At 42.7% G+C, this 15115-nt stretch overlaps 1 protein-coding gene across 2 annotated transcripts in view; it reads left to right on the top strand.

The window, feature by feature from the left end:
• Nucleotides 1-15115, top strand: part of JAK2 (Janus kinase 2) — a 158915-nt gene that overhangs the window by 20443 nt on the left and 123357 nt on the right. Inside the window, exon 2 of one of the 2 annotated variants that reach the window (XM_006268891.4) lies at nucleotides 6031-6147. The exons of the other annotated variant lie outside the window; for it this stretch is intronic. The gene's annotated coding sequence lies outside the window, so the exon portion shown is untranslated. The remainder of the gene's footprint in view (nucleotides 1-6030; nucleotides 6148-15115) is intronic. 2 annotated transcript variants of the gene reach the window in all.

Here is a 15115-nt window from a genome sequence, read left to right as displayed (position 1 = left end):
TCCAGCTCCTCTGAGCATCCCTGACCCCCGGCTGCTCTCCCAGCTCCGTCAGTGGCTGCTCCGCCCAGCCCCAGCAAAAAAATAAAAATAAAAAAAAGCACTCACTGGCTCCTGCCAAGCAGGGGGGGCAGTCCCTGGTGCCCCCCACTGCTCCGTGCTGCATGGGGGACTCTGCCACAAGACCCCATCCCCCGCCCACTCTCCCAGCCCCGTTGATCGTTGTCCCTCCTGACCCCAGGATCCCCGCTCTTAAAAAAAGCCCCGCACTCACTGGTTCTTGCAGTGGCCGCCAGGGCTTCTGGGGGCTTGTGGCAGAGCCCCCCCCCACGCACCAGGGGGTAGTGGGGAGCAGTGGGGATTGCTCCCCCCACCCCCCCATGGCAGGAGACGGTGATGTGGGGCTCCTCTTTTTTTTTTTTTTTTTAAAGTGCCAGGATGCTGGGGCCAGGCAGGGCAGCCATTGACTGGACTAGGAGAGCAGGTGGGGGTTGGAGCCTGTTTGATTTGGAGAGTCAGCTGATTTGGTGGTGGCCGAATCTCCGAATCAGAGTCGGCTGAATCGATTTGGTACATTGATTCGAATCACCAAATTGAATCACTGTCCCCCAAATTGGCCAAATCCAAATCTGAAGCGAATACTAGCTGCTTCTCATAGGCCTGGTAGGTGATCATTGGGAACATGCTTCCTCATCTCTCTCACTCCAAAAAGATACTACAGGAGGAACTGTCTGACCCCAGAGACACTGTCGCTTCAGAAATAAATGCCTAAATGTTAAGAGAGCTAAATGTGGCAAGATGTGGACATGATGTAATCTGGTGGGATTTCAGTAACTTTGTATTTGAAAATGTAGTGAACTGTAGTATACGCTGTTGGAGACCCTGGAACAATAACAAGTGAGGGCTTCAAGCAGTGATTTGTGACCTCTCAAGTATCCACTGTACTGGCAGCTTGACAGAAGCCTGAAAGTGATACCTCATTTACATTTTGTCTGTAATTTGCATATTGTGTATAAACAGAGTGGCAGGCAAGTGTCATCTTTTTTACTGTATATTTTGGGGAGGAAGCTGGAAGAATAGACTGAAAAAGAAAGGGATACATAGATGCTATTGAGATGCTATTGAGATTGGGATGCAGAGGATTGTGGTGAGTGGGCAGATTAAGGTCCTGAAGCACTGGGAGCTGATTAGACAAATAAACAACAAAAGGCAAAAGTGACAAGTTCAGGTTTGATGGTGCTGGTTGTATCAGGTGACTGACAGGCGTGTGAAGACATTACCGGATTCTTGCTGTTTCTCTGTGGAGCTGCAAAAGGGTGAGGCTTTCCACTTATTCTCAAGAAGTCCTCCCTCTGCACAGTTCCCATATGTGTTGCACCATGCAAGGCTCCTGGAACTTTGCATGCTCTGGATGTTGGCCAGCAGTATGGGAGTAAAAGACAGGTAAGCCCATGTTAATCCCCCTCTCCCGCATTCTGTTACTGCTGCTGCACAGGGCTGAGAAATCTTGCCTCTAGCCATGTTGTAGAATGACAGATTATTAAAGGGATCAATAGCAATATTCCTGTAATGATCTAGGGCCTAAGTGACTTTCATCAAAGCACTGATTAGTTGATTTAATTATGTACAATTATTTTGTATGTGCATCAGGTGGACATCTTTAATTTAGGATCTTTGCTTTAAAAATAAATGCTAAAATGTTTTTTTTTAGAGCAAAGGTGATTCCTAGAATTGTATGGAGTTATTTAAGTGGGATGTAGTTAGATAAATGATATTTGCACCACAGGTGCAATATATGGTATTTTATCTCCCATTAGATTTGAAGCAAAGGAAGAATAGGCCATTGAATACTTAGTCCAATATTTTTTTCTCCCTCAAAGTCATCTTTATTATGGTTACAATTATGAGTTGACCCCACATTTTCAGGCCCAGCTTTAAAGAGCTTTTCCCTTAAATATAAGACAGTAACTGCAGGTAAAGAACTTGAGCTGTTCTTGGCTTTACACAATTACATGAGAGAATCAGATAACCCAAGAAAATGGGCTAAATGTACTAAAGATGTTAAAATAAAGACCTCAATGAAGGAAAATTCTTAATTAGCTATTTTTATTGCATGCACAAAAATACTGCAAGTACAGAAGTGCAGACTGTAGGTGGCCTTTAGTGAAGTGCAATTTTTATGATACTTTGGAGGGGGGGAAATAAACTTAAAATTAGAACAATACAGGACATTTCTGAAATAATAACAAACATCCAGTGACAGTCATCAATTAAATCAATTCACATTACAAAAAGCCTGGAAAAGACAGACCATGGAAACAGCTGAACCAAAAGAAGTTAATATTTCTCATAAGAAGGTGTCTGGGAAAGTAAGTTGGAATTTATGAGGTATAACTGGCAAGAAGGAAGCTCCTGTCTAGGGACAGACATTACACGTAAATCGGTTTAAGTGATCAGAAACTGGTTTAAACCTGTAACAGAACAGATGTTTAGTTCACATAAACCAGTTTGAGAATGACTGAAACTGGTCTGAGATAAACCTGGTTGAATATATTATCACACTTAACTGATTTGGCTCAAACCGGTTTATGCAATGTCTGTCCCAGACCCTTTGCTGGTTTAAATTAAATCAAACACTTCCAGCATCCTGGCACGCTCTCTAGGCTGGGTGGAGCTCTCTGCTCTACAGGAGGGCTGGCCCCTCCCTTCTGCTCCCTGACTGGAGCTTCGGCAGAGACTTGCAGGCACAGCAGGGTTTGCTGGCTTTCTGTGTCCCCCCTCCTCCCCTTCTCACCACTTGCTGCTTAATTAGAGATCCTTTCCTCCTCTCTCCCACAGCTTGTACTGTAGCCAGCATGTGGTATGCTAGCTAATACTGTGTAAGGCAGACAGGGCAGTGTTCGCTTAGGGCTTTTTGGAAGTAATCAACAGCTCAGCTGGTAATGTCCTTGCATTCCTTCCTTTGAAAAAAAACTGTTTAAGAAGAGCTTGTAATGAGCAAGGCTTTGTTTTTTGATGGGGTGTTAAATGCTGATAACAGAGCTGATAAATGCTCTGTTATCAAGGGTTGGGGGGACCCTTCCCTAATCACAGCATTCTGCTGGGACCTGGCCACACACCCCTCAGTTCAGCCCCGTGCAGGGGAAGGGAGGGCTGCTCTAGTGCCCCCCTGGCTTCTAGCCTTAGTCACTGCAGGCATGTGCCTGCATTTCTGGGAGGTCTGTCTGGTTACAAAACCGATTTAACCTAGCCAGGTTAGACTAACCTGCAAAGATTGAATCAGTTCAGGCTTTTTGAATGTCTGTCCCTAGCCCCTGTGGCTGGAAGCCCCATCAGCTGAAGAGCTCCCAGCCATGGGGATGCCCTATGTACCTCTGTGGCTAGGAGATGCAGCTGCTGTGATCTCACAGCTCCATGGAGCCACCCTCGGCTGGGAGACTGCAACAATTGAGGTCTCCCAGTCACAGGAGCTTCCATCTTGCCAGTTTTACCCCATGAATTCCAACTTACTTTCCCAGACACCTTCTTATGAGAAATATTAATTTCTTTTGATCCAGCTGTTTCCGTGATCTGTCTTTTCCAACTCCCCACAGCTGGGACATTGCAGCAATCATGGTTTCCCAGCACCATGCACCCCTGCAGCTGAGAGACAGGGGCCTAGCATCCACAGCTGCGGGACACTGGGTCCAGGCAGCCTTGGGGTTCTGCTGGAACCCAGAGTCTGCAACTGTCAGGCGCTGCTAGGGCTGAGAGTCCCCTCAGCTGTAGGACTCCCATCCCCAGTTGGGCATGGTGCACCCCTGTGGCTGGGAGCCCAGTCAGCTGATGGGGCTTCCAAGCCACAGGAGAGACCCTGCTACGTATGCAGATTAAAACTGGATACAACCAGCTATAAAGTTAGTACACATTTCCCAGGTCTAACTTTATAGCTGGATGGACCTTTTAATGGTGTGATAGGCACATCATGTGTAGTTGGTCTCTGTTAATTGTGCAATTAACCATTAATTGCACAGTACCTGGAGATTCACTAATCTTCCAGGAACTGGAGATTCACTAATCCAGAGTACGGTCTCTTGGTTTCAAGGTGCCACTTCGTGCTACAGTTTTACCTTTTTAAATGTAAATCACGATTGTCTGGTCATAGCTTGGCTCCCATGCCTCCCAGCATGCAGGTAAGGGTGACTGAGTCAGCACACTCCTGTCAGTTCTCAGCCATTACGTCTTCAGAGTGTGAATAGGTGAGGGCCATTTAAGTAAATTGCTGTCTCACTAAAACAACCTTATCTATACTGTAAAGATAAACTAATATTGCCTTTATACCAAATACGTATAGATACGGAAATGACAAAATTGAAACCAGCTTCGCTCTAGTTACAAACACTAAACGCCACAAAATTAAATCTAATTTAGGAGAAAACTTATGCATGCCACACACTGAATCTGTAGACCAGTTTTGCTTTGCAGTGAATCTGTTACACTCCTTTCAGAAATTAATTTATTTTTGCAAATATAAACAATAAGAGTTCAGAACAGTCATTAGCAAAACATATCTTCTAATCTTCCTGCCTAGTTTACCATAATCATGTTTCTTTTAAGTCTCCAGTTGACAAAAAATGTGTTAGGTGGTTAGCCTGCCTATTTTTGTAAAACCATCTTGCCAGTTAGCTTCCTTAATTTAACTGAGTCTGGTTGTACAGCTTGCTTTGTTTTGGATTCTGTTAATTTTTATGTTGTTATAGTTCAAAGCCGTGTGGAACTGCAATTAATTTAACTTACTCTGTTTTATGCTGTACTGTGCAGAGGAGATTGGCAAATATGTATGAGTAATTTATGTGACTCATTATTAGCTACGTAAATCTAAGCTGGTTTATATAGCAGTATAATTCTTTTTAATAGTAACAGCCCTATTGGTTATTCCTGATGCAGTCAAAAGGTACTTCCTGAGAAGTTGGCTGCCTTTGTTATTTATTGAACCATACCTAGCCCTTTCCTGGAAATGTTACTTTGAGCAAGTCATTTGTCTAGCTGCTGTTTGGAGAGGAAAATACTTACACATCTTGAAATATCCTCAACTGATGCTTGGCTTTTTACACCCTGAACCCTTCTTGAAGTCTTGAGGTGGGCACTGGTGTAGGGAGTCTGAGGCAGAGGAATTCAGAGCTTTGCTGGACCTCAGTCCTTTGAAGTCAGCAGGAATACAGGGTAGGTGAGCAAAAAATAATAAAAAGAGATAATTTGCATCCACAGTCCTGTTTATATGGATAGTATAATACTTCATTGTCACAGAAGAAAGAAAATCCACTTGTGTCCAAGCACTTCACAAGTGGGTGAGACTCTTCTTTTATAAAAAGAGAAAACTGCTTGAAAAATGTTCCTAATGCCTACTCACCAATGCATTACAGCCATTTATGGCTCTGTGGGTACGTCTACAGGTGCAAATGCTGCTGTGCACCCATTTGAGAGCATATTTTCTGCTCCTGGCAGCAGCCTGCTCCTGCCCTGGATCCTGCAGTAACCATAGGGAGTTCTAGGCTCCCCCTCTGTGCTAGTCCAGGGCCTGGCAGAGAGCATGGGGTCAGGAGACAGCTGTCTCCTGGTAGGGGCTGGAAGATTGCTCCCTGCCCCTGGGAGCTGCCTGATGCCAGGGCAGGCTCCAGTGGCAGAACCCAGGTGGGGTCAATGCCCTCTACCCCGGCCTAGCTCCCCGATTGGGTGCAGGGGACTTGGAAAGAGCTGCAGGGGAAGGGCAAGTCCCTGTCAGCCATCTGCACCTGCCTTATTGCTCAGAATTACTCGGCAGTTAATTTGCTACTTGAATTCGCAGGTAGCAAATTAACTGCCGAGTAAGCATCTGCACATGTAGACAGTAAAACTTCACAGTAATTTTCTCTACTGTGCAGTAAAGCATCTCATGTAGATGTGCCCTGTGTTTTGGTTGTTGTGAATTATCTTTAAGCTTTTGTAATGATCAGTTCTAAAACTTAGGAGTTCTTTTTTCTGACTTAGAAATATTTTATCTTTTTCTTGTTTCAGAGTCTTGTTCTGTGTTCACGTCTTTCTCCTGCTGAACGCCAGATGTGATTGGTTCGGGGCCTGCTAGTGTATCAGTGTCAGAAGCAAGAAACGATTAGGGAGACAAGATCCCAGGAGGTACTGTGTATTTGGGAGAGCTTCCTGCAGTCTCAATATCTTTTATTCTTTTCTCATTCTGTAATCTAATAATTCACTGTTCATGGATTTTCTGTTTATGTTTTTTACCCCAACCATGTAAATATATTTTTCTGACTTCTGACAATTTCAGAATGGCTGAAATGATTTTTGATCACAGTTTTCAAAAGATTCCCTTTCAAAATATTAACAAAAGATGACATCAGTCTAAAAGATATAGAAAATTACAGGCATATGAATACAGTGATTAGGTTTGTTGTTGTGATCACAGAAGTAGGTCAAACTGTCAAGTAAATGGCTGAAAAACTCTTAAATTTTGCATTTTTTCTTATGAGGTTACTTGTTAATTTAAAGACCATGACCATTGCATTAAATTTCTTCCTTATTGGTATGAATTAGAACGGCTGTATTATTTTAAATCTGGGCTGGGACGTGAATAGAGGAGGAGGTAAATAGTTGAATCCCAGTGAATTTCAGTTGGATTGGGCACTGTGGCCCCTTTGGAGTCCTTTGAAAATCCAAGGTAGGATTGTTTCATTTTTAGTGATTCCACAAGTATTATTCTGTGAGTCTGAAGTTCATATACAATTGCAATTTGTTTGCCCAAATATGGTCAATAGAAAAGATAAACTGGTAGTGCCAAATTCTACTGCAACTTTAAGAGGTAGTTTATATCTTGGATAGAAAAAAATTACTGAGGCTTGAAGTACAAGAAAAAGTGAATAACTCAGTAGGTACATGTTGGTTGCATTTTGGATGTAGTTAGAAAAAGAATTGTGGCATGGAAGTAAAAGTGTCTTTGGCACAGTGTATCCATCAATCATATCTATGTAGAAGGCAATTTGAAGAATAAATTATTCTTACCTTACAAGGCATAAGTTATCTTCAGGTTCCTTTTATATACATTGATACCAATGCTCAAACATGGGGATTTTTGATAATCCCTGGAGGATTTTGATTCTGTATTGGTAATTTAAACAGGTGTATTATCTTCATGCTTTTTAAAACTATATCCATTTACCTCAGTGCAACAGTTTGAATTTTTAAGATGAGCAGCTGTTAATCTTAATTAGGTGAGAAGTATGTGTTATATATTTATTTTTATTGTCATAATCCTCTGATTTTGGAGGTAAAAGAAGACATGCTTGTCAGTATAGAAGGTTTCTGACTTCTTTTTAGTGCTCTGCCTTCTGGGACCCTATTTAGACTCATTGTTTGAGTCTTTAGGAAAAAGGAAGTGTAGTAACATTTTACTAATATATTACTAAATATACTACCGTACATGAAATTTATGGCACAAATAACAAATGATCTTTTACCATACATTTGCAGCTTAATTTAAGCACATGGATTCCTAACAAGTAATATATAACTGATGCAGCTGAACAGTGTGCTCTAGTAGTTGTTTTAGTAATGTGGTGTGTGTGAATGCCTTGTGGAATTTTATTTTTTAATGAATTAATATTTCCACTGACTCATGTGGCCACTAAACTTATAGTAAGAAGAAGTATTATATATCTATATTGACTCTGCAAAATTCTCTTTTCAAAAACAGTTTCCTACATATTAAATTTCCCTCAATCACTTAAACATGTTCTTACCTTTAATAATAGCAACAACAACAATAATAATATGCTTAGTTTCATTGGTTTCAGTGGAGCTATTCATATGTTTAGATTCTATTCTGGATTTGTCTGAAGTGCACAGCACCTTTTTTCCTGAAGAAGATTTTAAGTGATTGTTGATCAAAGTGAAGGTATACAGCTCTTATCTGTTTTACAGGATTGGTATGTGAATTGTAAAAGTTGAAAAGCGTACTTTTTTGGCAACAAGTAAGGAGGGGAAGGGGAAGAAACTGATTTTACACTTAATATGACTCAATTTGGGTGTTGACTAGCATGGTCATGTGCATATTATCCATGTTTTTATACCATCCCTGCAATGTTCATTGTTCTGTAGAGCAAGAAATACTTCTTTTCTGTGAGCAAAAAAGAATGCTGCTTTTAAATGGAATTAATTTAATTTGGTTTAGAATTAAAACTGACTTTCAAACTGAAAGCAAGTTGTTCCAGAGAACAGACTCTAAGCCACATAATTTTCAGTTTCCAGAAATCATATGTGACAGTTGGAGATGTACTTCTTCCTGTCACATAAACTAACAATTTATATTAAAAGAGCCTTCTTGCTCAGGTTCCCTTCTTTGCTTTTATCAAGGATTTTTTTTTCTTAACAGACACATTTCAGCTGCTTATAATGGCAAAAAATGAATTGTGCCAATGAGAAAATTGCTTCTTACTGTTCTAATATGTGCAGACATAGGTTGAATTTAGAATATTGTCAACAGCATGTTACAAAGCATAAGTAGGGACCTACTGAAATTGTGATTTCGTGTTTTTCTCAGAAAATGCAAAATCAGGTGTTTTTCGTGAAAACCGGTGGGCTTTGCGATTTTGATGGGCTCAGTGCAAAAAAGCAAAAACAAACTTACCATCCAGCAGAGAAAAAGGCAGGAAGACCTGCAGCCTTGAATCACCAGAGGGGAGGGGTTGGGCGTTAGAGGGAGCAAATGAGAGGTTGAGCCTGTGATATTGGCTTAGTACAGGTGCCAGTCCAGGGCTAGTCAGGGAAGTGACAGGGTTTCAGCGCCATCTTTTAAACAGCCAGAGGCATACTGCTGCAGCCTGAGAAGGATTGAACTGGATAAATAGTGAGAAGAAATCCTCCAAGAAAGCTAACTATGTTTCAGCTCTGGACCATTCAAGGCAGTATCCATGCACGCGGATAGAGGAAGACTGTTTTGTACCACCTGCAGCGTGTCTCTGGATGTGTTGAGGAAAACCAGTATGAATCAATACTTAGAGTCCAAGGCACATGTGAAGGAAAAGACTGCTGCAGCGTGAAGGTCAGAGCAGGAAAGAAGTGACTTAGCTCTTTAAAAGGACTGTGGAAAGCAGTTTGCCATTTTCCCTTGTGCAGGCTTTCGCAGCAGCGAGCATCCCACTGGAGAAACCTGATCACTGTAAATTAAGGGGCTACCTGAATGAAAACGTGCTGAATGCTGGCAGTTTTCCATGTGCGAGCAAGCTTCGCCTAGACTGTCTCCCTGCAGTGATTTCTTGATGTGTATAGACCACTAAGTCTGCAATGCCAAAATATGAATCCTTCTCCATTGTGGCCAGTGAAGCCACTGACCTTCAAGATAACTATGTGCTGAACATTTTATTTGTACCTGGGAGCTAGACAGACCAGGACCTGCCTGTTTGTCAAACAGAGCCAGTCCACCTCACATCTGTCAATTTTTCTAGTGTCTCTCTGGCTGTAATGAAAGCAGTTGTCAACTGTGGCTTATAATTTAATAAGATCTCAGCATTTCTGTCAGATAGTGCCATGTATATGTGCCAGACTTTCTCTTATGCGCTCTGTGGTATGATGCCCAACACAGTTAATGTAACCTGCAAAGCACACATTCTGTCTTTAGTAAGTTACATTTGGCGCATGCAGTTGCCTGATGTGGATAACCTGGTGTCCTCCTTCAAGAAGGCCTTCAAGCACTGTCCAGGCCATAAGTTCCAGTACAGGAAGTCCCTGTCCAGTCAGACCATATGCGACCATGCCACTGACCCTGTGGTCATAAGATGGGATTTGTAGTTCAGAGCGATCCATTACCATGCCAAGCATATGCAGTAGTACTGGCAGTTTGTGTGCGAGGAGCTGGAAATCACACCCAGCACACAGTGCATGCTTAAGCTACACAATCTCCTGGAACAGGGAGACATTCAAGATTAAGTTAAATTTGTGGCAGAAAATGCAGCCCGGTTCATGGAGCTCCTAATGTGGTTAGAAACCCAGCAGGCTTCGATCCACCACACACACAACAAGCTGATGGTTTTGATAAATTGGGTCAAAGACATGGCATCACAAGGACTGTCAAGCTGTCATCATGAAAACCAGCAGGGAAGGGACCTGTTTCAGGCAGTAGCTGTGAATCTAAACCAATACTACAGGTGTGACTCATCATTGCCACCATGCCACCAGTACTACAGGTGTGACTCATCACTGCCACCATTGTTCAGACAACCAGCTGGCTTCTTTTATTTAGTGCTCTTTGTAATTTGGACCACAACCAGGTGCCTGTTCTGAGTTGTAACCCTCAGCTAGTGAAATCAATATCTGGATGAGGGAAAGAGCATGACAAGGAATGTGCTGCTTATCTGAACTTTGTCAAAGAGTGCAGGATGCCTGTGCCTATGTTTGTGACTCTGTTTGTGACCATATCTGTACGCCCTGGCAAAATGCTGCCTCACCATTCCAACCAGCTAAGTGGATTCTGAGCATGCAATCCCAGTGTAACAGACAAGTGTTCACCCCCACAGAGACAGAGGGTGTCAGCAGCAGCTGCTGTCTCGCCTTTAACAGCTAGCATGAATTGCCTGTCTCAGAGCTAGCATTGAATATTGCTGAACTCCTTTCTACAAGGTCATTAAAAAAGTATAATGATGGTATTAGTTACAATTCATCATGCATATAGCTTGAATTTCATAAGACATTTCAGTTTAGAGTTTAACTGAATGCTTAGATTGCTTAGTAGCACAGTAATGGCTTCTGCAGGCTTAATCAGGGTAATTATGCCACAGTTTCAGGCCATCTGCCAATCTATGGTGAGGAGGGGGACTGCTGGGGCTCCTTGGCCAATCGGAGGCATGGTGGGTGGGGGGGGCACCTCTGTGATAAGCCTGTGAAAATGGTGGCCAGTGCCACAAGCAGCTTGTGAAATCGTCCACCTACCATCTTGACTTGGGTGGGTCCCGAAGCATAAGGTATTAGTAGATTACACCTCAGTTTGATGTGCTCCTTTAAATGCTGTACAGCACAATGAGAATTTACCAGGCTGGGGAAGAAATCTGCATGGCCACATTTTACTACTAGCCAATTGCCTGTCAAGAATGATAGGGTGAGCGGGTGGGGATGGAGCCCCATGCCCCTGGCCCCCCAGTCCGGGGCCACTCCCCCCTTCCCTCCTGCTGCTTGAGGTCTGGATCCACTCCCCCGCTCTTCGCCACAGCAGACCCGGGGCCGGGCCCGATGGTGGGGAGGACCAGGCCTGAGGATGAGGAGAAGCTGGGCCGCCATGGTGGGGGGAGAGCAGTGGGCCTGGGTTGATTCAGCGGCGGCGAGGGGACAGGAGGAGTGGGCTTGGGGCCAACGTGGGGGAGGGGGGTGGAGGAGGAGGCCCTCTCCTCCCCTCCCTCTGCTGCTGCTGCGGTGGGCTGCCTTCTTCGCTCCTTGGGCTCACTCTTCCTCCTCCTGCCTCCCCTGCATCGGGCTTGGGCCCACTCCTCCCCTCCCCACTCTGCCATAGCATGCCTACTCCTCCCCCCACCCACATCTGGCCTGCTGGCCTCGCCCCCACCCCACTCTGTTCTCTGTGTCCCCACTGCTACCTCCTGTTGGAACACTTATTCACACTGATTGGCTGTCTCAGCCAGCCAATCAGAGCACGAATAAAGCATTATGGACAGACAGACAGACAGATTAAGGCTTTTATAATATTAGAATGATGGTTAGTAATGGAAGGAAAGAAATCTGTGTTATTTAACTACTTTGCTTTAAAAATTGCTCTGGAGAAATAGAATTTGGCAGTGTTCAGCAGAGTTATGTTTGGGGAACAGGGGTTTGTTTTCTTTTCACTAAAGTCTCTTGTATTGCTGTCACCCTTTGGAGAATTGTCCCCATTAGCTACGGTAATTAGGGGCTCCACAGTAGGACTTTGATGCCTGCTAATAGTTATGCTCTCTTTAAGACCTTTCTAAATGCACCCGCTACCTCTACATGTAATTAAAAGCAAAGAGGTCGGCAAATCCTGATTAGCATCCTTGTTGCTGCAATCCTAGAATTTAAGGAATACACAAATCTTGAGCTACTCATTCAGCTACAACGTAGAGTGATAGCACTGGTAGGGATTTTGGGGTTCTGCCTACTATTGCAGAGGCAAGATAACCCCTATCTAAACCATCATTGCTTCTCAGTGCTGTTCAAGGTTTTGGGTTGCATGAAGTAGCAGTTCAGACGGGTCATTTGTAGGGAAGCAGGTATCCTTTCCATTTCAGAGTATGGAGAAGGCTGTGAGAGAGCATGCTTGAGGAGGGGAGGAGACAGTTTTATGTGATGGTGCAGGTCCACTGGGAGGAACAGGGAGTGCAAACTAGGTAGAAGACAGAGGAAATAATGGGAGATCATTTATAGATGTGTTTTCAAGCCAGAAGGGACCTTTAGAGTATCATATCTGATTCTTCTGCTTTACAGGCTCCGCTTCTCTCTATAGTGAGCCTGGTAATTGGTCTACCTGAATCATAGCTTGTGTTAACTTAAAGCCTATATTGTGAAGCTTATGCATCTCTGATTTAGTTAGTCTATAAGGTGCTACTCTACCCTGCCTTCTGCCTGACTTCAGACTAACACAGCTAACTCCTGCTCTCTGAAGCATAGATTTTCTTCTTGTGCCACTACTTATACAGGGGGATCAAGTCAATACTCAGTTGTTTTTTTTAACTATATAAGTCTCTAACTGAAAGGCATTTACTGCAGACTCCAGAGCATTTTCCTGCTCCTTCTCTGGTTTTCCAACTTCTTTTAAAATTTGAACACCAGAACTATATATGGTATTTCAATTTTGGTCTCTTCCTTGCTTCATACCCAAGTAAAATCCCCCCTCTCTGTTCCTGCTGTCCCTTGTTCATACCTTCAAGTATCACATTAGACCAGATGTTGGAAATGCTTTCTGGGGGTGTGGAGAGGGGAGAGGGTGGCGCCAGGGTGACCTAGCTTAGGTAGGAAGAGGGCAGGCATTAGAACCTATGCACCAGTGGCAAAAGTCCCACTCCATCAGAGCTGGTAGCAACTAACAGCGATACAACACAAGCAGTGCTCTCCTTCTGTTGGAGCCCCAGGTAGCTGCCTGTGGTAGGGTGCAGGGAAAGCCCCCACTGCTGAATGCTACTGAAGACATACTTCTTCAGGTCAGATTCAAAGGCTCAGCAGGTCAGATTTAGTTTGAGACAGGTTGCTGACCTCTGCATCAGACCTTTTTTCACAAGATTTTGCTAGGGGCAAAACTGGGGCCTGCTGATTTTCTTTTATACAGGTATATATAGTCAGTTCTCCCCAGTCAAAGCTGCATATGCTATATGAGAGAACCAACTTGCATAAACTCAGTATTAAAATACATTTGCATACCTATTAGATAGGGCGATGCTTATTCCTAACCTTTGGTACTCGAGGCACCCCTTGGAAACTGCCAGCTGTTAGTTTTCACTCTTTTTGACTACAGAAAAGTAATAGAGCATTTTTTCTGTTGCAAAGATCTCAAAACAACAGGTCAGAATGTTTTTGACGCCATGGATTCCTATTTAAAATCACTGGACTTGACTTGTGAATCATGTTTATACACCTAACAGTGCTAATATTGTGTGGCACCCTGCATCACCCTTACACTCATCTCCCAACACCCCAGGGTGTCATAGTATCCTGGTTGAGAATCACCGCTTTGGTAGAAAGCGTGGGAATGCAGATCTCTTTTCTGTTCAGAGACTTTCAAAAATGGATTCAGCTTTGTAGTTGGTTGTTATAACTTTATTAGTATCTCTGTTTGTGAAGCAACAAGCACTCGTTTGGATGTGAAGCATCTTCTGGGTCATGCTTACCCAATAGGTATGTGTCTCAAAGACATTTGTAATTAGTCAAAATAACTGAGATAGCTGAGGCCTGAGTGGCTTTTGTAAGTTGATGGGTATCATTGCTTTTCTTCATGGTGCTTCACTGATTGTGCACTTAATCCAGATCTGCAAAGACTTTGTGTTTATGCTGAATGCTCCTGGCCCTGACCCAGCATGACAGTTCGGCCTGTCTTCTGTCTGTAAGGAGCAGTGGGCTTTTCAAATCTTCATTAGGCACCTAATTCTCATTAAAGTTAGAAAATGTCATGCCAAAGTTTGACCTATAAATATCAGAACTGCATCATTTCCCTATTGTCCTTCATTTTCCCCCTATTATTTCAGCTTAATTACACGATTGAAGTTGCTGTCTTCACCATATCCCATAGTAAAAAATGTTTTGTTTGTTATTGAGGATATTTTCTCTCTTATGTCTGCATGTGAAGTTCTCTCTCCTAAACATAATTTTTTTTAAATTTGTATGATAGGTCAGAGAGAAAACAGTTAGCAATGATTTTGGTAGCAGCAATGACAGCATAAGAAACAGCTATGCTACTGGATGAGGCACAAATTTTGTGAGTGATATCATTTATTGGTGGGTGATATATTTTTATTGGTGATATCTTTTTAACTGCACAGTAGGGATAGACTACTGTATGCTTGCCCTTTCTGCACAAATACTGGAAAAATCTAAGAAACTGTTTTCTGTTGTGAAAGATGTTTCATGTCAGTTGTAGAGGCTGATGGCCAAAATCAATTCAGTGTCCTTTAATTTAAGTCTGAGAAATATTAGTTCAATGGTGCATGTTGTCTGCACTTTTGTTTACTCTTGTCTGATTCGTAAGCCAAGTTTGCCTGATGCTGGGGAAGCTTTGTTTTTTACCTCCTGCATGACATGGATTATAAAAGAAACGTGCTCTTTATCTATGTTGTGAAAATTAAAGCATTTTTCTTTCATTTTTACTGTGTTTGTTCTGAGGTTACAGTTTTTTTCCCAGAAAAATAAATATACATTAGAGTTTCTAAATTAGAAATCTAAAAAAACCTCTGAAAGTGCAAGAGGATTATCAAACCCACCAGCAAAAATGAAGTACCAGACTAGTGTTGTATTACTAAAAAGTTGTGTCTTTCTTTTTTTATAAGGTCTGTTTACTATGAATTGTTGTTATATATATATATATATATATATATATATATATATATAACGTTATGTTTCTGGCCAGTAGCTCAAATACTCCTGC

Source organism: Alligator mississippiensis, chromosome 3 (genome assembly GCF_030867095.1).
Source record: "Alligator mississippiensis isolate rAllMis1 chromosome 3, rAllMis1, whole genome shotgun sequence".
NCBI lineage: Eukaryota > Metazoa > Chordata > Crocodylia > Alligatoridae > Alligator > Alligator mississippiensis.
Note: the sequence above shows the minus strand (reverse complement) of the source record. Positions and strands in the feature narration are given on the sequence as shown.